Below are 21,801 nucleotides of genomic sequence, written 5' to 3'. Positions count from 1 at the left end.
AAGCACAGCTCCCTACTGATAATATCAAGACAACCAACCAGCATTAATGTATTTCTGGTGTCAGTAACAAGATCATGTGAGGTTTTTAACATGTATGAGAACTTCTCGTTGTTCAATGGATCATGGAAACCTGCACTCTTTTTCAGAGAGTTATTTTTCTGGGAAGAGAAGTGCCTCTGGCAGAGTTCTAGGGATCTTGTGATTTTCTTCTTTTGCTACTATGCCCTCTTCTCCCACTTATTAATCTCTTGATGATTTGTATTTTGTAATCACTCTGGCTCCTTCTGTTTCTCTTCCTGCTTTTTTCCTGTCTTCCTGTATTAGTCTCTTGGTCTATTACAAACTCATCATCATCTGCTCTAAAATGCCACATTGAAGAGTTGAAGAGAGGCATATCTGATGATCATCTTCTTTCACTTCCATCTTGTTCCTTTGGCTCACATAATTGCAAAGCCTTGGAGCTGAGAACAAAGAGTACATAGATTCTAAAAGTTACTGGAATAGTTTTCTCATAGTTTCTACCTCTTGAGTCACAAGCTGATTTCAAATAGAACATGAACACTGAGAATAGAGGTCTGAGTTAGAATTCAAGATACATCTTTTACCAGCTGAGGAATTTTTTGCTTTATTTTTCTTATCTTTATGAGGGAAAAAATGAGAACCTAGTTCATAGTCCTGTTGTAGAGATTTAATGAGATAATCTATGCGAAGTGGTTGGCACACTGCTTGGCACATAAAAAGTACTCAATAAACATTAACTATTGCTAAAATTATTTGTTCCCCCACCCCCTTCAAAGGGTTATGGCAAATATTCTGTTTGTCAGATTTTGTTTAAGAAATTATACACTTTTGCTAACCTCATTTTTACCTTCCTATATTTTTTCATCATTTGATAATGTACTTATAAATGTCTACTTATGCTAAGTGAAACTAGAGTAATAAGATATCTTTTCATTGGTATTAGATATCTTTGAACATGCTACAGAAAAAAATCTGCCTTTTCTAGCTTGAAGGTTTGTGGTGCTCTAGCGATAAATGCTACAGGAGAAACAGATATAGAATTCAACTTTTTAAAACTGAGATCAATAATGTAAAGTCAGTGGTGGGGGGAATGGGCAACCAATAATTTAAGAGGTTAGCATATTTCAAGTTGACTAAAACTATATAAAATGATTGTTTTGTTTGTTTGTTTGTTTGTTTGTTTGTTTTGGACTCCTTCTTGGTTGCATTTCTTTAATGCAGCTGGTTTACATGGGAAGAAGTGATTTAAGAAAAATCCAAACAAATATTAGCTACAAACTAGACTTAGTCTTCCTTTAATTCTTGAATTGGGTGGATGTTTAAAAAAAAATGGACTGACTGAAAAGTAAAAAGTGACAAAATTAAGCCTTTATCAATGTCTGCAACTTAATGGAGGTCAAATAAGACTTACTGTATTAGAAGATTTTATACACACACACACACACACACACATACAAACATACAAACACACAAGCACACGCACACCAATAGGATTATATATATATCATTATTATATTAATTATAATTATGCTATTAACATATATAGGTGATATATAATATGAAATCTGTAAAACTATATATAATATATAATAATATGCAATACAACATAATATATAAATATTTTCTATACAATATATTATGCATTTAAACATATAAATATAAATACACAAACTCAAACACACACACAAAAATGGAGTCCCAGGAAAGCCAGTAGAGTGATTGAGTCTGAGTCCAAAGGCATAAGAACCAAAGGAGCCAAAGCCGTAAATCCTAGTTGAGGACAGGGAAAAATAAGACTACACGTCTCAGCTCAAGCAGGGAGGCAGAAAATAAAAGGGATGAATTCCTTCTTCCTTCACCTTTTGATCTATTCAGTCCCTCAACAGGTTGGATGATGCTCGTGCACACTGGGGAGGGCAGTCTGCTTTCTTGAGTCCACCAATTCACATGTTAATCTCATCCAGAAACACCCTAACAGATACACTCATAAATAATGTTTAATTTGGGCTCCCTGTGGCCAGTTAAATTGACACATAAAATTAATCACCACACTTGCTTTTATTCCTAAAGTTTAAGCTAATTTTGAAAACCAAGGTGCCAAAATAAAACTGTAGATTTTATGAATAAAGCAGTGCTAGAGAAACATATAATTGAGAAATTATGCATTATTGGTTTGTTGTTGGTAGCTAAATGAATGTCAACCCAAGCTGATTTCAGAATATATCTATATTTTCTCTCTCTACACATACACGTACACAGCACATCAGCGCATGCGCGCACGCGCGCGATCACACCCTGGGACATAATGCTTATATTTTTACAACTTATTTTAAAACACTTAAAATATTCTAGATAAAGTAAATATTTTAAATAAAAACTAAAGTTACAATAATCTCCCCAAAGTCTTCTTCAAAGTCTGGCAAAAAGTGCTAACATGAAATAAGAGTTGTTCAATGGTATTTTACCAATTTTTTTTTCAGAACTCCATTGAAAACTATTTAAAAGCACAGTAGTCTTAATTTCAGTATTTCTATAATTAACCCAAGATATTTAATAAATGCCCACTATATGTCCAGCTTTCCGTTTAGATCTTAGATGATATTTTAAACAAAGAATATGCTATTTCACACTCTGTGACAGACATATTAATGAGAACATAGGAATCCACATGTAAAATAAATAACATTTCTATGATATATTAATAAAAATAATATGCATAGTCTATGTCTAAGACGTTCATTTATTATTCGGGCAGCTTTTTATGATCCAGACACTATTCTATAAACCAGTTTTATAGCAGTAAACAAAACAGATAAATATCTCTGCCTTCATGAACTTTACATTTCTCTTAGAGGCAGTAGACAATAAAATATATAGTGTGTTAGTTAAGTACTACAGTAGAAGATAAAAATAAAAGGGGTTAAAGCATGACATTAGGGGTCAGGGCTAGGCTCACTGAGGAGGTGGCTCTAGAGGACATGAGTCATGAGGAACCTATGTAAGAGCATTCCACGCAGAGAAATCAAAAGGTAGAGGCTTCCCGAGAAAGGAGCATTGCTGCCATGTCTGAGTAAAAGCAAAAACATCAGAATTGTTGGGAGCAGAATGAGGGCAAGGATAACTAGAGAATAAATTAAAGAAGTAAAGGAGCCCAGATTATTCAGAACATTGTGAGCATTTGAGCAGGCTTTGACTTTATTCTGAGAGAGTTGGGTACCCACTGGAGAGTTCTGAGGAGTCCATTTTTTGAGTTAAGATTTAATAGGATTACTCCAGTTGCTGTGTTAAGAATATAGCAAAGGCAAGGGGAAAAGTAGAGAAGGAAACTAGTAAATAGATATTGCAAAAATACTTAATAGATATGATGCTGGATTGTGCCAAGATAAAGTAATAAAGTAGTGAGTTAGATTCTGAATACATTTTGAAGGAGCAAGTAACAATACTCACAACCCGATTAGATGTAGCGTGTGAATGTAAGAGAAGAGTCAAAGATGACATTAAAGTTTTGGCCTAAATCATTGAAAAGATGGAATTGCTGTTATCTGTGATAGTGAATACTGCAAGAGATGCAGCAGCTCATTTTAGACATGTTAATTTAATAGGAAGTAAATATGTTTAATGCCATTTGAATATAAATCTGAAGTTCAGGAGAGAGGGCCAGTCTAGATAGAGCAATAATTTGAGAGTTATCAAAGACTATTTTCTGGGGCACAGCAACATTCAAAAGAAGGAAAATGGAAGGGAAAACTAGCAAAGGACACTGGGAAGAAGCTGCCATGTATAGAAGAATGAGATTATAGAATGGTTCTAAGTAAGAGCAAGTAAAGAAAGTATTTCAAGAAGAGGGAAGTAAGCAATGTTTCAAATGCTTTTTAATATTATGATTGAAAATACACTATTGAATTGAGCATAAAAATATTAGATCTGGCACATTACAAGCCATCTCCAAATAAACATTGAGTTGGTTCATGGTTTTCTGGTTCTGCTGATTATGGTCAAAATTGGCTGATCTTAGTAGATTTGCTTATTCACCTGCATCAACTGCCAGATCTGGTTGGAGCTAGTTGTTTTTAGAAGTCACAGCTGGGAAACGTGTCTTTATCCCATGTAGTCCCATGTCTTTCATCAGGTAGACCCAGACTTGTTCTTATGGTGGTTAGAGAGTAAGCAGATCTCATCCAGAGACACCTTTCATTTAAGACGGGAACAGTATTACTTCTGCGGCATTCTGTTGCTAAGTCACAAGGTCAGTCCTGATAAAAGATGGAAAAATAGTCTCCATTTCTTAATGGTAGTCGCATTGCAAAAGACATGAATATGGGGAGGAGAAAAGGATTATGACAATGTTTATAATTTACCACAGTAATTTTGACAAAGCATATTAAAAATGAAGAATGCAAATATATTTTATAACTTTTTAAAGGTTTTATTTATTAATATTGAACTTTATGTTTTGACATTAGTCAAAACTGAGTCATATGATGGAACTGAACACATGAGAAAAAGTTTGGGGTAATTACCTATTTGCTGAGATAAATTGATTTTACATCACATAATCTCATGGCCCTCAAACTGGGATGTTGTATCCTTAGGAGCATGTGGTAGCATGTCTACAGGTACATAAAATTCCAGGACAAGTTAGACACATCTTCCTAATGGGTAAAATTTACCCTCAGAATAACAGAAAAAATAATATTTTAAGAAAAATATTTAAATATCATATAAATTATAAAACTTATGATTTTAAAGATAAAGTGAGGCTTCATATTTGTGGCATCTCAGGCTATAATTTTAGGATTTCAAGCTTCTTGGTCATTAAAAATGCTTTGCTTGAAAATTTGAGAAAAAATTATTATAGTTTGTGTGCCCTGAGGGTTTAAACCAGTACTTTATGCTTTTGCAGAAAACTTATGAGGTGAGATGGTTGAATATATGTATTTGAATAATTTGATCTTCCAAGTCGCTTTAATTATCTGTGAAATGTTAACAATGTATTTTTAAAACCTTACAAGTATATCTTAATTACATTGTCAAATTAAGAGTAAGCTAAAATTCAGAGAACCAGGTTTGTTCTTCTGACTTGCTTATTAATTAATTCTGCACAAGTGGGCTTAGGTATCCTCATCTATTCAATGGAGCTCTAATGCTGGAGCAATCTGTAATCTAGCCTTAGCAAGAATAAAGTTAAACATTATGTAAAGGATCCAGAGAAAGTGTGACTGATAATCATATTTTTATTAAATAGAATTGTCGGCATTATGTCTTTTGGTGAATATGTATAAATACGTATTCTGTGGATAAAATGTTAACCAGATATGTGTATCTTAGATAATGTCATTTATATCAACTATTACAAAGACAAGATTTCAGACCAGTTTAACAGCTGGAATCCTTTCATTTCTGGAGTTAGTTTTCAGAACCACGGACAGCGATACAGTAGTCCTACACAGCAGCCTGCTGAAAGACTGCACTATCAAAAGACTATGGAGAATTTTAGTTAATATACCTGTCCCCAAATTTAAATAGTATTGTAAAAAAAAGTGAAAGAAAGATTATCTTTTTTAATTTCAAAATTGAAAATTTAACCAGAGCTTCACAATTGACCATAGAAAAATTAATTAAATGAATATATTATTGAGTACATAATATGTTCAGTGTAACTGGTGTTATTTACCAAATGCATTCTCATTATAATTTAACTTTTTTCTTATCCCCTTGATAAAATATGACTACACACTATAGTATATTATAATTACCAAACTTCATATAGTGTGTAATTTGATATATGCATACTTTGAAATATCTTTAAAAGCTCGGGTTGACTAAAGATTCTCTAGTTTGTCTTTTAGTAATTTCATTGTCCTGCATTAACTTTAAACCTTCCATATTTCCCTCAAATAAAAACAATAACAACAAAATAATGCAGAATTTCTCTAGAAACAAAAACTTATACAACTTCTCCTCAAGGAGATACCCAGCAAAGACTTCTAAAATTGACATCTAAAATTACTATATAGGAGCTGCACATTACTTTTTCAAGGGTAAATAAAGTTAATTGAGTCTTAAGATAAGCATGAAGTTTTTAATGATGTATGAAAGTTCCAATTTAAATACAAGGTAAATAAATTTAACTAAATCCTAAAAATAGAATTAAAATTTTTAAAAATTCATACTCTAATGTTTTTTAAATTTTTAATTTAAAATTAATTAAGGTAGTTGATTTCAATTACAATAGAATTGCTGAATGTGACATTGCCAAAGGATCTTGAATAAATGTGGTTCCACTTTTGGCCAGGAGATGGAGCTGTCATGTAAGATGCTGCCTTACATTTATTTATTTATTTCAATTTAGCATGCTGCTTTCCAACAGACAGTGGATACCATCGAGTGAATGTCAGAACAGAAAGCTAAGGCAGAAGCAGAGAGGATGCTGTGATCGTCCTTTCTTGTTTTTTATTTTTCACTAAGGATGGAACACATGTAAGATTGTACTTTCTTCTCTAGCCAAATTCTGAAAAACTGCATTGGAGACTATTATATTCAACACATATGTGGATTCTGTGCTATGATTTACAATTCCCTTTATTTCAGGTAAGCCAATATTATTCTCTCTTTTATCTATCAAGGAATTGTCATTTATGTTAATGAAAATGTTTAAAATAAAATGTGTGCTTTGTAAGCTTTGGTTCAGATCTAAAATATTCAAAAGCTCTAAATCTAGCTGCTCTGCATTTTTAAATCTTTCTAGACTGAAATAGGCTCCAACTCTGGCATGCTATATTTTAATATGTCTTTGGCTTTTTGGCCTTTAGTTTCGGTCTATCTGTAGCTATACTTGTGTGCCTTTTGAAGGTAAAGCTTTCAAAGTGAAGGATGAGTCTTCCTTTCACAAGGGAAATACTGCTCCTTAACACGGTGAACAAATCGTAGAGATGTAATGAAGCAGATTAACATGGCAGTGGCTTTGCCAAAGCTCAGGGCTGAGCCTTCTGATAGCAGCCTCAGAGGCAATCCTGAGTCCAAAGGCCTTCTGAATAAGGCCTCCTGCCAGCAATGTGGTATGGATTATTTATGCTCTTTTTCCCTTTTAGAAAAATATGTAATTCATTTCTTCTACATGAATGAAAGATTTATGTAATGCGTTTAATAGACTTGGAATGATAACACAGACCCTCTCCCCCTCCCCCAATATGGATGTAAGGAGTAAACTGAAAACAAATTAATTGCTGATAAAATGGATTCTTTTTAGATCTTGGTAGATTTGTGATGATAGAACTGTAGCCATTAGAAATAGTTGATATTGTATAAGGTGCTCACATTTTAAATTATTTTTGCTCATGTGACATTAGCTGTGCTAAAGAGTGGAATGACTCAGGAGCTAGAAATTGCATGCAACAGCCCTGCTTTTCTCTGCTGCTTCTCATGCCTTCCCCTAAATACTCTTTTTATTAATATCAAATTAACAGGAAGAAATCGATTAGAAATCCTGCACTTAAAAGTCCTGGTTGTCATTTAGATCAATTTTAAGTATTGAAAAATTTTTTATAAGACTGTTTTTAAATGCCTGCTTCTCTCCTCTTTATAGAGTGGTGTGTGTGTGTGCGTGTGTGTGTGTGGTGGAGACGGCAGGAGGTGGGGATGCATCAGAATGTTTCTATCTTACTCATCCTTTTCCTATAAAGAGGTAGCTCTGCTGTGTCAGAGGTTGTGAAAGCTATGGGGAATGACTTCATAGAATGGTCTGACCCATCGAGAAAAAATCCATTCTTTTGACACATGGTATCTATAAAGAGATTTAAGTTCCAAATGTTCCTATATACATGGGAAATTTTAGAATCGCGGGTTCTTAGCATGTATCTATCTCATCATTTAAAGAATAACAGCTGTGGCTGAGAGATTGAGTTTCCCAGAGCCACATACTAAATTAGAATTAGAGGCAAAGCTAGATCACTAGTTGACAGTTTTTAATGTCTTTTATAGCACTAACACGATTTACCTCTAGTGTGAATCCAAATGGCATATAGCAGGTGTGTTGATATTGAATGCGTGTGTGTGTGTGTGTGTGCGCGCACATGCGCACATAAATTCTGTGAAATAGAGTTTCTTTCAATGTACATGTTATTCACTGGTATATTATGTGCAATGTTCAATTTTCTCAGGCCTCTTGACGAGGCATCCTAGAAAACTAAAATAACAACTGTGGAGACTCTCAGTTTCTTAACATTCTCCTTTCCTCATTTGGTGAGGTATGTTGTTCTACTCTGTGCCCTTGAATGATATGTATAGTCACATCATAGATCATAACTCTGTTCTTCCTACCTAACAAAATAGACGATACATATAGATTAGTCTATTTACCCTTACAGGTACATCATCTTGTACCTGATCTTCTCTCTTTTTTTTTTTACTTACGGGCACAGGCTGCACTTTAGTTCTTCAATATCTTGAGAAAGGAAAGGGATTAAAATGTATCACTTCCACATACAATACTTATGGAGTACCACACATCTACTGAGAACTGTCCACTGTAGAGACTGAAACATAACAAAGACACGGAGTTTACCTCATGGAGTTTACTATGAATATGTGCCTGTACAGATAGTACTAAAGCTCTAAATATTATAAAAAATGAAAATCAAAAAATGGGAGAAAGTGAATGGGACAAGTATATGAGCACTTATCTGGTAGTAGGCACTGTGTTAAGTCTAAGATGCAGAATAAGCCAACAGCACAATTTTTGTGCATGAAGAGCTCAGAACCCAGAAAAAAAGGACATGACAGTTAAATTAGATATTTAAGAATGAGTTGAGTTTAAAGAAATAAAAACATAAAAATAGAAAGTTGCCTTTCCAAGGACAAAGGTGAGGCAAACAAATACAAGGAAATAGGGAACTACAAGACATTACATAGGAAAATTATAGAAAGTTGTAAAAATACAACTTGATTGGGGCCCAAGGGTGCTGTATTTTTTTGTTGTTGTTTTTCTGTGGCAGCAAAAGTAAGGATAATGAATTTGACTCTTGATGTTTTGCTTTTAACGTACTAACACATGCTCACATAGAGGTGAAAGTGAAGGTAAAAAATAAGGTGAACATTTTATGTCCAGATACCAGATTAGAAGGTAAAACTAAATATATGGCTGTGTGTGAAGCTGTGGCAAGAATTAGATTACACATAAGAGAATATCATTAGGGAATAAAAGTGGGGTGAAGATGACTGGGGTATAACTTTGACATTAATTGGAGTAAAATGAACCTGAAAGGACACTAATTAATTGTGGAAACATAACGAGAAAAGTTGGAGGAATAATAATGTTATAGGAGGCAAAGCAAGTAAGTTGACTACCAAAGAGAGGGCTCAAAAGCAATAGCAAACCCATAAAGTGGTTATTTAATAAGAAATTAGGGTAGGAGATGATGGACTTTGTTATTATTATTATTAGGTCATCAGTGGATTTTAAGAGGTTTAGTAGATTCGCACAGACAGGAGCTCAGACTGAGGACTAAACTGGAAATGAGAAACCTAAAGAGTAATTTTAGATTTTAAGATGTTTACCAGTGAAAGGAAATAAATAACATTTTTTACTTTGAGAAGTAATGTTCTATTAAGGAAAATTTGATGTTACAATTAGAAAAACCTCAGCTCCTTCCTAGAGTAAAGTTATTAAGTCAGTAAAGAGAAATTTGTAAAAGAAAGAATAAACAAAAAGTATATCAAAGTTGCAGGAGACAAGAGAGTGAAGGTTCAAGGATGTTTTTCTTTGAAACAGGAAGAAGGGGTAGGAAACGATATAAAGGAAAGCTGATGTAACTCAATTGAGCTGCCCATTCTTGGAAATTAAATCCTTATCTGTAAGATAAAATATCTCTTCTATTTAAATTAGTTGGGTCCTCAGAAAAGGCTGTTTGTGGCATATGGACTTTCTAGAAGAAATAATTAATCCTCAGTAGCAACACACTCTTAGCAGAGCACATTTTAGTCACATTAATCCTTGAATTGGAAACTAATAACATCATTTCACATTGGGTTTATTGTACATACTTCAGTTATCTATTTTTTATTCAGAATGACAGGTTTAAAAACAGCTTCTCTTTTAAATTTACATAGGATTAGATCAACACATGTCTATTACACGTATCTAGTTTGATTGTTAAGGTCCGGTTTGTCAGCCTCTGAATTAATTATTCAATCTCCAGCCTATTTTTCTCTAAGTTTTATTAGTACTTTCACAAGGATATATATAAATAGAAAAAGTTAACTTAATTACAAACTTCCTTCCCTTTGGCAAACTAACCTCCTTTATGCAACTTTCTACCAGAGATTCTTTCTCTCTTCTATTGACAGTTCCAGAATCCGCTTGCATCTACCCTAGATCTGATCTCTAGGCAGTCCCTTATACTCACATGCCATGGAATGGCAGTATGAGGCCTTGAAGAAGGTGCAGTCGTGATGAAGAATCCCATTCTTCACACTGACACCTGTGAAATAGCTGCTTTCTCAGTTCAGATTAACTCAGTTCAGTTCAGAATTGGTTGGATAGAAATATCACTTCCTTCTTTTTATACCTGACTCTATGTGGCCATATGATGAGCCTGGCAGATTAGAGAGAGATGGGTAGAAGTAGGCATTTAGGTGGCAATGCAGACACAGATAACTTTTTCTACCTCAGAGCTGACCGTGGACAGCATTATAAGGCAGACTTCTCCCTGCCCCTCAGAGTCCTCTTCTTTTCTTTTCCCCCTGGGAATCTCCTCTAGATATCCTCCAACCTACCTCACTCAGCTACTAAGCTTTATAAATAAGATTATTCTGAATCTAGCTTCAGGTCCCAGTTATTAAAACATTAAGATAGAATTTAGATTTTTTTGTTTGGTTTTATTCCATCGTTACTAGGAAATTTGGGGTTATTATTGCCAACTGTAGAACTCTTAACCATTATGTATTTCGAGCTCGATGTTTATTTGTCTCTGTATTTTCTTGACCAACAAAGTGGGCACTTTGGAGGCTGTGGAGGGGATAGCTGATGATCTAAAATGAAAACACTGACTTGAGTTTAATTCTATTAATAGCTGTTGTGTACCCACAGGAGGGCCATGGACAATGCTTGGTACTAGAGGTTCTGACGTGAATATTAGCTATGCAGCAAACCAGATCAACACTTCTCATCTCAGAGCACTTTCTCAGGGATTAAATTCTATATTTGGTTTTGTTGTTGATTTCCTTTGAAAAATATTTATATTATAATTTTTAATAGGTCAGAGAAAACACAAATCAGGCCTTCGAATAATATTTTTCAGATTTGTGCTCTAACATAGATCACAAACACTTTTAACATTAATTTCAGACCACTTTCAGAAGTTGCCAATAAAAAAAATCCACTACTTTTCCTGTTTTTATCACTATTTGCTATAAATTATGAATACATTTTATTTAGGGTGCTTTAAATACTGATAATAGTTACAAACAAGTTTATTTCAAAAGAAACCAACTAGGAAAATATTTAAGGTATTTTAATATATTTTGCATTTTTAAATACTGTGGATTTGGATTTTGCCAACAGCTATTTCACATGTCTATTATCTTTAGAATGCAAGTTCAATACCATCTCTAATTTTGTTTAAATATAATAAAAGTAAGATTTTTGAAAAAAATTGCTTACATTAGTGAAAAGTTGTGCCTTAGGATTCAAAAAAATAAAAGTAATAGTGCCTATGAAAGCAAATAAGATCTTTAGTCATCAAAATGTAATTTTATTACATTGATTTTAAGAAGCATTAGAATCTTATACGAATTTAGTTGATGACAAATACTATTGGCAATATAGTGATGGCTATTGAAATATTATTGCTATGTAGGAAAAGTGGCCAAGAACATGAAATAAAATCATATTAAAATGCAAAGGTAAAAACTACTGGCTTATCTCCCTGTAATATTCATAAATTACTGTTATCTCCCCCTTACTTCATTTGGATTTAGAGAAATTGGGGTGGTAAAAGCAGAAGTGCAGGTGGACTTTGCAAAATTTTCCTGATAATATTCCATTGAAATTTTAAATCAAGATCTTCATTTGGAAGAAAATATAATTACTAACTACATTAATAATAATAATTTAAACATTTTTTTCTATTATATAGGACCTTTTGTTATTTCTTACAATATTTGGAGAAATGATTTAAGAATCATGGGTATTTAAATATATTTTATCTATCAGAATGTGTTAAAAGATTTTTGAGGTTAAGAAAACCATAATTTTAGTTAATTTTTGGTTTCTATTTGTTAAAAAATAATTTTTTACTAGAATAAAATGATATTAAGAAGCAATTGCCCTGATGAAGTGCTTCAAATTGTTTGAATTATTATTACAGTGTAAAATGATTAAGTCTTGTATTGCTATTTAGCATAAGTTGAGATTATAATTTACTTTCAGCATAAGAATGTCTTGGCGGTATTAAGAAATAAGTATGCAATTATGTGATTGCAAAATTATGCCCTGTCCCATCTTTTGGTGGGTGATTTGCATGGAAAAACAAAGTTCTTATTAGGTTCATATGAAAGATAGTGGATTGGTTGGAATATCATGAAAAAAAGAGAGAGTTTATGATAAGATTATGATCAGAGAAGACTGGCATTCTCTCCTTTCTCTAAATAACTGATGTCAAAGGTGAAATATCTAAGACATGAAGCAAGCCACTCAGGGGGCAATTGTGATAGTATCTCTATTAACTCAACATTACTGGCTATGATGTTTTCCTCCTTTTCTGTCTCTCACCTGGACTGAACAACTATGGTGGCCCAGAAATTGTCAGGCAGGTAGGATGTGCCAGAGAAGTGCTCAGACTTACACTTGCGAATGCCTGCATCAGTGGTCTGGGGAACCTAGTTGTATAGACAGGGTGACGGTAAATTATCAAAACCATATATGGTTAATAATTTCTCTAGAACAACAGGAGTAAACCAAGACTGTGCCAGGCAAACTACAATATATGGTAACTCCATTTCCGATAGTTGGAAAAGAGGAAAATCAAAAAAGGATTATGCCATATTTTTGATTAGTCTATCCAAATAAATGGTTCATGATTTAGGTGTCTAGGTGTCAGAAAGTTAAAATGCAAAATTGCCCATAAAAGCTAGATGAAGAACATAAAAATAAGATACACAATTACTGGCCTTGATAAATCCACCAACAGAAATTTCTGAGATTTTTATAGAATCCTTAGTTACATCACCAGGAATGACCTAACTCTATGAATTTTGTACCTGACATCTTACTAAAGTCAATTTCTGCAGAAACAACTGTTTTAGTAAATGTATGTTGTTACTACCAACATAGAAGAAGCGGAATATGGGAAACCCTTTTGCATTTGATGGCTTCTGGCACTAGTCTTATGTCCTTAGAGCCATAACTTCCTACATGCCCAGAAATTTTAAGGTTAAATTAGACCTATCAAGATAAAAGTAATAATTTACACAAAACTTATGAGTATTTTCAATTCTGGAAACTTGGTGGACTAATGAATATGGAAGCCCTTTACCAACATTTAGAAACTCTAAATATAATAAAAATGCTTCTTAAATATATAGTTAAACTCATAATAAAGGGAAGCTGCCAGTATTTCAGAAATAAAAAGATAACTAAAATCCTGAGAGATAAACATGAAAGCGGACATAGGGATCTGAGGAGTAGAAAAAGGGATATCATATTTAGAATAAGATCTTAATTCCCAGAGGGTTTAGTTTTAAAATCTGTGCAAATATAAGGATGAGGTCTTGAACTTTGTAATATGAGGAATTCACACTGAAAACCCTGTGTAAAGCAGAGCCTCAAAGAACTGTAGTCTCACTGAAATAAGAATTAGAAAATGCAGATATCTTGATCCAGGAATTCAAGGAAGTTCCTCTCTATTTGTCTTTTAAGAAAAAAAGAATTAAAACCCTAAGACTGCATCAGGTCAAATAGAAAATGGATATATATTATTCTGTGGAAAGAAATTCCTCAGTGTCAAGCTAATATCTTCGAATATTTGGCAGAAGCAATTAAAAAAAGAAAGTCATTTTCTCAAACCATAGATCTTAAAAGAAAAAGAAAATTAAACTCACAATAAACATATACAAGCTATATAAGAAATAAACCACCATAAGGGATGTTCAGCATACTTAACAAAAAAATGTACAGAACCAGCATCTTAGGAACTTGAAATAATAAAATAATCCAAAACAAACTATAAAGAAGCATGCTTAAAATGATAAAAGTGTTAAGGAATAAAAACAAACACTAAGAAATAAGAACTGACAGGTATTAAAAAAAAAACAAATATAAGTTTGTAATTGAAAATGATACAAATTAGCATTTAAAACTGTATGCATTTAACAGATTAGATACAGCTGAAATAAGAATTAAGGACCTTGTATATAGAGATGAGGCTTTACTGAGAATGCATCAGTGGCATTCTTAATTTTAAAAAGCATAATAGGTAGAATTAAAAGGTTCAGCAACACCGAAGAGATATTATAGAAAGAAATAATTGAGATAATGGAGGAGATTTGATATTTGAGAATATAGTAGCAGAGACAATTCCAGTACTGATGAAAGTCATGTTCCTTAGATAGAAGCACAAATCAAATGATGAGACTCTGTCTTCAAACCCAGATAAATTCTTTAACCATTTGAGAATTTAGTACTAAAAACTAATAAAATAGGAGATGTTACTTAGGCCTATTAAAGGAAGCCAATAGTAAGATTGCAAGGATGTACATGCAGTTGAGCAGGGTAGGCAATAGAGCAGCAATTGAAGAGCAGCAGCAAAAGGTCCAGAAATGGAAAGAGGCACATATGGGCCAGATGGGGTGATTCTGGAACAAATTACTTAAAACTACTCATACAACTTTATTGCTGACCAAAGCCTAACTAAAACACTCCAAGCAACAAAATGGAATGGTCATAATTTTGGAAATATATTTCTTATTTGACTTTAAATATTTGTTGCCTTAAAAAATTCATCATGACTTCTTATGTCATATTTAGATTCTTACAAAAAGAGAGAAAATATGATACAGTGGAAGACTCCTTTGTACCCGTATTAATCCCATTCCTGTCAGTCCCTTCTCAGTTAACAGCTATTTTGAATTCAATGCACAATCTTTATATTCATATTTTTCAGTTATACTCCATACAGCTTGCACATACAATATGGAGTACTGTTTTATGTATTTTAAAATTTTTATGTGTGTTATCATACTATAAGTATCTTTCTATAGTTTTCTTTTTACCCTCAACATGATGTTTTTGAGAATTGATCATTTTGATATATGGACATATAGTGCAATCACTTCAAGTAATGTATAGCTTTCCATTATAGAAATGGATCATAAATTATTTATAATATCATAATGATGGATATTTGAGTTACTACTAATTATTTTTTACTATTATAAACAATGCTGCCATGAACATCTTTATATATTATTCTTTACCCATGAGCTTGTGTAGGTATGGCAATGGATTTTAAATACACCGTTTGACAGTTTCACTCCCTTGAGTACAGTCCAAATGTTAGTTAACAGTCCAGATTTCCACCACCAGCATTATAATAGTGTAATCTACTTTCTTTTACAGAAGGTAAACCCATTATAGCATTTTGGAGAAAAGTAAATGGAAAAATTCTTAGTGTTGACATCACTTATATGTGGGATATAAACCTAAAAACAACAAATGAACAGGTCAAACAAACAGAGACTCATGGACATGGACTATAGACTAGTGGTTACCAGAGGATAGGGGATGAGGGAGGAGGGGAGAGGTAGACGGAGTAAAAGGCGACAAATATAGGGGTTTGGGGGATGGTGAAGTGGTAACTGAAGGAAACTGGACTTTGGGTGGTAAACACACAATAGAATATACAGATATCAATTACAATGTACACCTGAAAATTATATAATTGTATTAACCAATGTTACCCCAATAAACTTAATTTAAAAAAAATTCTTAGTATTTGTGTGAAACAAGACATTTAGTTCAGGGTTTTTTTTTCACTACTTAGCACAATAATTACTTAATAGTACAGAGTTTAACAGAGTTCCCATATGCCCCACACCATTTTTCTATTACTAACATCTTACACTAATATGGTACATTTGTTATAATTAATTGACCAATGTTGATAGTCTTATTAACTAAAGCTATGCTCAATTAATATTTTTTTAGTTTTTAATTAATTTTGTTTTCTATTTCAGAATCTCATTCAAGACAGATTACCTTTAGTTATCATGTCTCCTTAGGCTCCTCTTGATTGTTACACTTTCTCAGACTTCCCTTGTTTTTGATGGCTTTTACAGTTTTGTGAAGTACTCTTCAGGTTTTGTAGAAGGCCTTGTATTATTTTTTTCTTAATTAGACTGGAATGTAGATTTCTGAGAGGAAGGTCACAGAAATAAAGTACCATTTTCATCACATTATATCAAGGATACATACTATCAATATGATTTATCAATTGCTGTTGACTTTGCTGACTTTGCTGAGGAAATAAAATATTCGTCTTCTTCACTATAAAAATACTGTTTTTTCTCCTTTCTATACTGTACTCTTGGAAAAAAGTCATTATGCACACAGTTAAGAGGTGGAGAGTTCTGCTCCCCTTCTTGATGACAGAGTACATAAATTATTTGGAACCTTATGCACAGGATATCTCTCTCCCATTTGTTTATTTATTTGATCACTTATCTATATCAATATGGACTCATGGATATTTATTTTTTACAAATTAGATTATAACCCAATATAACTTTATTTTGTGACTCAGAGTATTCCAACTTTAGCCAATGGTTGCTCTTTCAGTGGGTTTCTGTATACCTCTGATACATCATTGTTAATGTGGATTTTTCTTTTCTGAGTGTTTCTGTATATTCTGGTATCACAAGATGTTTTAGGCCCATCTTTTATATTTCCTGTCTTAGTCTTAGAATCAGCCATATCTGTGAGGAGATCTGGTTCTTTTTATTGGAGAATGGTATTGGAAACCAAGAGCTGGGCATGGGGGTGGATTTAACCTTTTCTAAGCAATTAGAATACAGCTAAAACTAAAACTAAAAAAAAAAATCTTTCATAATAAAATTATGTAAGTGGCTTCAAATATAGTGGGGAGTTTGGTAATTCATCTTCTCAAGTTGGTAAAAGCAATGTTCTAAATCTGTATGCCTCCAGTGAATTGCCTGCTCTCTGTGAAGCATGTTTTAGAGAGTTGAGGTACAATGGAGAACTACACAATACTCCTGCTATCGTCAAGTTTGCATTCCAGTTTATAAAGATAATAAATTGCAAAACAAGTAAATGAACAAGGCAATTTCTGAGGGTAATAAATACAATGAAGAACAGAAAACAATAATATTTTTTAAAAGGACATGGTTTCATGAAGGCTGGGCAGTTAACTTTGGCTGGTTAGGGAAGATATCATTGCGGAGGCAAAATTTGAGTTGAAGTAAATTTTCAGCCACAAGATCATGGTCGTGTGTTTCAAATAGAAGGAATTGTGACTGCAAATGCTGTAAGGAGAGAGACCAAATTTTATAGGTGTTTGTAAATTATTATAATGGTTTTATCTTTATTCAAAGTGCAACTAGAAACCATCAGCAAGATTTAAGTAGAGACTCACATAATCCGATTTATGTTTTTAAATAATCATTCTGAGTTTATGTGGAGAACAAGTTGGAGGGAAGCAGAAATAAAATTAGTGAAATCATTCGTGAGATAAGTTTAGTAACCCAGGTGAGAGCCAGTGCTGGCTGATATAGACTATCCGGTAGCAGTGGTAATAGATATATGTGAGCAAAGTTCAAGGTATCTTGTGTATAGACATGGTGAACTTGACTCTGGGTGATGGGGCAAAAGGTGAAAGAGCCAGGGTTAAATTTATCTGTTGCCTCCCCAGTGACTGTGGGAGACGCCGTCAAGGAAAAGCCCTTTTTCAGGAGCCGTCCCAAGTCAACAAAGACTCAATCGAGGTTAATTCCTTAAACTACTCCTGGCTGCAGTGCTAATTGCAGAGTTTCCGTTTCTCGGTAGGTTTCAGTGAAACCTCACTGGATCACAATGTCTATTTCTTCCTTCCATTAAATTTAAATTAATTTGAATTTCCCCTTACCAGAAAGGTAATGTATGTTCATTAGAGTTCATTTGGTAAACATGTACAAGGGAACTAAAGGACATATAATTTATCCTTACATTTTCTACCATAAATATATTTGTTAGTAGGTTAATTCTTTTATAAATGTGCTTATGCTCTACTCGCTGGTTTCTTATTAACCTGATTTTTTTTGCTTGTCATTAAATGTTTTTGTATGCAATCATTTTTATGGCTGTGTGGTATTCTATTATGGAAACACCAAAATTTATTTAGCAGAAGACTTGTTGAGCACTTGGAGTTTTTCAATAGTCCATTGTAAAAATATTTCAACAAGTAGTATGTAAGCTAAATATTTACTTACATTTTTATTGGGTTCTTTTGTTAGATTTCCAGATCTTTAATTGCTTGATTAAAGGATATAGATATTTTCAAGGTTCTATATGATTAATTGCCACATAGAAAAATTGTAGTGATTTTACATTTTTCATCAGCATTACATAAAAAAATACCAGTTTCTTTTAAGTATGCCAGTACTGAGTAGAAGCATTAATTTTTTTTTTCAAATTCAGTAGTTGAAAATGAAATTCCTTTGCTTAACTGGTGGTGAAGTTGAAATATTTGCCTGTTATTCTATGAGGTCTTGTGTCTTTCTTTTGCCAATTGCTTAGTCATATCTGTTGCCTAGTTTTTTTCTATTGTGATGATGTTTATTGAATTATATGAGGATTTTTGTATTTAAAATACACATAATTTAAAAATAAATCTGCTATTATTATATCAGTTGCAATGGTTTTCCAATTTATAGTGTCTTTTAATATTTTTATATATACATAAATTATATGTTTTATTTATATGTTATATTTATTTATATTATGTGTTATTTGCATATATATAAAATTTCGATGGTCACCCATAGTTGAATACTTAGACTATTCACCCAACGGCTATATAAATGTTTAAAATTTTAAGCATTTTATTTTTTTTAGTTTTAGCCTATCTAGTGTCTATAGTAGTAAAGAGTGTGCTAGGGATACAGTTTTTTATGTTAATGATTAAACAGTAGTTCCAAGACAGTTCTTTTGCCAGTGCCCCACACAGCTGGGAAAGCTGGGCATTCACTCCCTTTCTTGCAAGGGAGAAATCATGGCTGAGAAGGTCTCACTTAGCCCTAAGCCGTGCCACCTTGAGGGAGGGATGATGCAGGCAAAGTTAAGTCGTTCCTCTTCTTCACTCCAATGCATCTCAAATCTTATATATGTATATTGTGCTCCACTGGTGTGTTGGAAATTCTCCTCTGGAAACCTGGATTTCCACAAAAGCTTTCTTGTCCATAAATAACTGCCCAAGTCAGTGTTCTCCAGGTGCTCCTGGACTGTGGCTGAGAGGGACTGGAACCAATTCATAGGCTTCTGCAGGGACCACAACTGGTACTGAGGTCCAATGCGAGTGGGTGAGAAGCCTCCCTGGTCTAGTGACATATCATGCTAGATTCCACAATTACCACAGAGATACTTTTGTTTGTGGATGGATGCTGGATTTTTGTTGTTGAATAGGAGAAGGGAAATTCAAAGGATGTCTTATGCTACCATAATGCTGATGTCACTTCACTAAACCACTAGGATTTAATTGAAGTTACCCAGTTTAGCCCTCCTAAAGAGTCTTAATGCATGTCTTCTTCTAAACCTCAGTTTAGTGATTTGTCCTTGTTAAAGGCTTAATGTCTTTATTACTTTATTCTTAGAAACCTCTGTCTAACATAAATATGCTAACTCACTATTAGAAAATGTTTCACTTTCCACTTGATCATATACTGAAAAAAATGTCCACTGAATATATTTCTGTCTTCAATAGAGTCCAGCATTACAGTGAAATTTTTTTTGTAATACCCAGTGCTTCTGAAAATACATATGAACTTTTGTCCTAATTATATCCAATTCAAATGTCACTTCCATTATAATGCACTGTCTAATGTTTTTGTATGTAATGTCACATTCCCTTCTGTACTTCCATTGCACCCTGCAGCTATCTCTACACTTGTCATACCGTGGACTAGCCAGATATCAGTGCACCTGGGTCATCTCTTATGTGAACTTGTGCAATGCATAAGGTTGGACGTCATGTCGTAGTTCTACCAAACTACCTAGTACCTACATATACTGCCTTCTGTAGGAGGTGATCAATACATTGCTGAACTCGAGTCATTTAAAACTTTAATCAGGCTACTACTTGAAATTTATTATTTTCACAACATAATGTGTCCTACTTCAAGTGACTTGATAAAACAGCTCTCAATAGTTTGTTTTAACATAACTGCCTCGAATAGCTTTTAAATTTAGTGTTATAGTAGACTACTTCGTGATTTATAAAAGAATGTGAATGCAGTATATGTAAAATTTTCAACAAAAACTTAAGTAATAAATGTAATTGTGGGGAGGTCTCAGTCTCTCTGTGTGTCTCTCTGTCTGTTTATCTGTCTCTCTCTCTCTCAAAATCTCTATTTCCAAATCTCAGTGTTAAGAAATTCTCTTATTCCATAAGTAAATAATTTTTAAAAGTAATAAGAGGATTAATCAACAACAGTCATACATATGCATTTGCATACACACATAAATACACACATTCTATCCTCTCCAATCATTATCTTCCCAATTCACCAAAAATAATAATAAAATGACCTAGCTTCTATAGAAAGTAGTAAAATATAGATTTCAGTATTCTTCTGACATTATAATAGCAGGGAATGTGTATCTTGTTTCAAATCATTAATTGCAGAAATGTTTAAGACAACACCTTATCAGCTAATAAATTTAATCTCTGATCCCACATAGTTCATCATTTTCCCCTGAGCTTCTGGCTTCTTAGATTTCTGACCTTGGTTAACCCTTCAAAAAAAATTCTGCTCATTATTAAAGACTAAATAGAGATATATGTGAAACAAAATATGATTTAGTAAGTCAATATAATATATTTTACAACTCAAGACATTCTAAGAACATGTAAGTAGATTTGTATATATTACTATCTTATTTTTTGTGACAGTGTTTCTAGCAAATGAAGGGAAATGGTGTTTCATGAGCTAGTGTTCTTTTACAACAAGTAATAGAAATAGATGAAGGAAAATGTTCACAAGGAGGAAGGAAGAAAGGAAAGAAGGAAGGAAGGAAGGAAGGAAGGAAGGAAGGAAGGAAGGAAGGAAGGAAGGAAGGAAGGAAGAGGAAGAGAGAACAAGAAAGAAAGGAAGGAAGGAAGAGATGAAAAGAGAAGGAAAGAACTTGTTGGCTGGGTATAGAAAAGCTAATAGACATAGTGTCAGATAAGACATGTACAGAGATAGTCCAATAAATAGATGGTAAGAACCAATGGAACATTAGTGATTCTGGAAACGAGTGGAAGAAAACAGAATGAAACAAACTATAACAATAATAATAAAGAAAAAGTCAATGGGAGTTATATTTTTACATTTAGACTTTCAAAAGAGATCATGACAACACTTTGTCTCAGAAATTTTATGCGGAGTGCTGCATTGTTTACGTGTTGGGTGTCTTCTAGCCCAGTGGTTCTAGTTCCTGGCACGGCATAAAGTTCTCCATGCCTCCATAGCTTAACGAATAAATATTGATCTGAGAAACCTTAAATTTCCCTTGTACTAGCTGCTGGCAAGTGT

At 33.3% G+C, this 21,801-nt stretch overlaps 1 protein-coding gene across 3 annotated transcripts in view; it reads left to right on the top strand.

Moving 5' to 3' along the window:
- Nucleotides 1–6,382: 6,382 nt before the first annotated feature.
- SCN2A (sodium voltage-gated channel alpha subunit 2) overlaps nt 6,383–21,801 on the top strand; it is a 121,091-nt gene continuing 105,672 nt past the window's right edge. The window contains exon 1 of one of the 3 annotated variants that reach the window (XM_036236909.1): nt 6,383–6,612. The gene's annotated coding sequence lies outside the window, so the exon portion shown is untranslated. Of the gene's footprint in view, nt 6,613–6,898; nt 7,080–18,052; nt 18,073–21,801 lie in introns of those variants that run through there. The other 2 variants (XM_036236912.1, XM_036236913.1) reach the window with 2 other exon arrangements.

The sequence above is a fragment of the Rousettus aegyptiacus genome, unplaced genomic scaffold (genome assembly GCF_014176215.1).
Source record: "Rousettus aegyptiacus isolate mRouAeg1 unplaced genomic scaffold, mRouAeg1.p scaffold_m13_p_2, whole genome shotgun sequence".
Lineage (NCBI taxonomy): Eukaryota > Metazoa > Chordata > Mammalia > Chiroptera > Pteropodidae > Rousettus > Rousettus aegyptiacus.
Note: the sequence above shows the minus strand (reverse complement) of the source record. Positions and strands in the feature narration are given on the sequence as shown.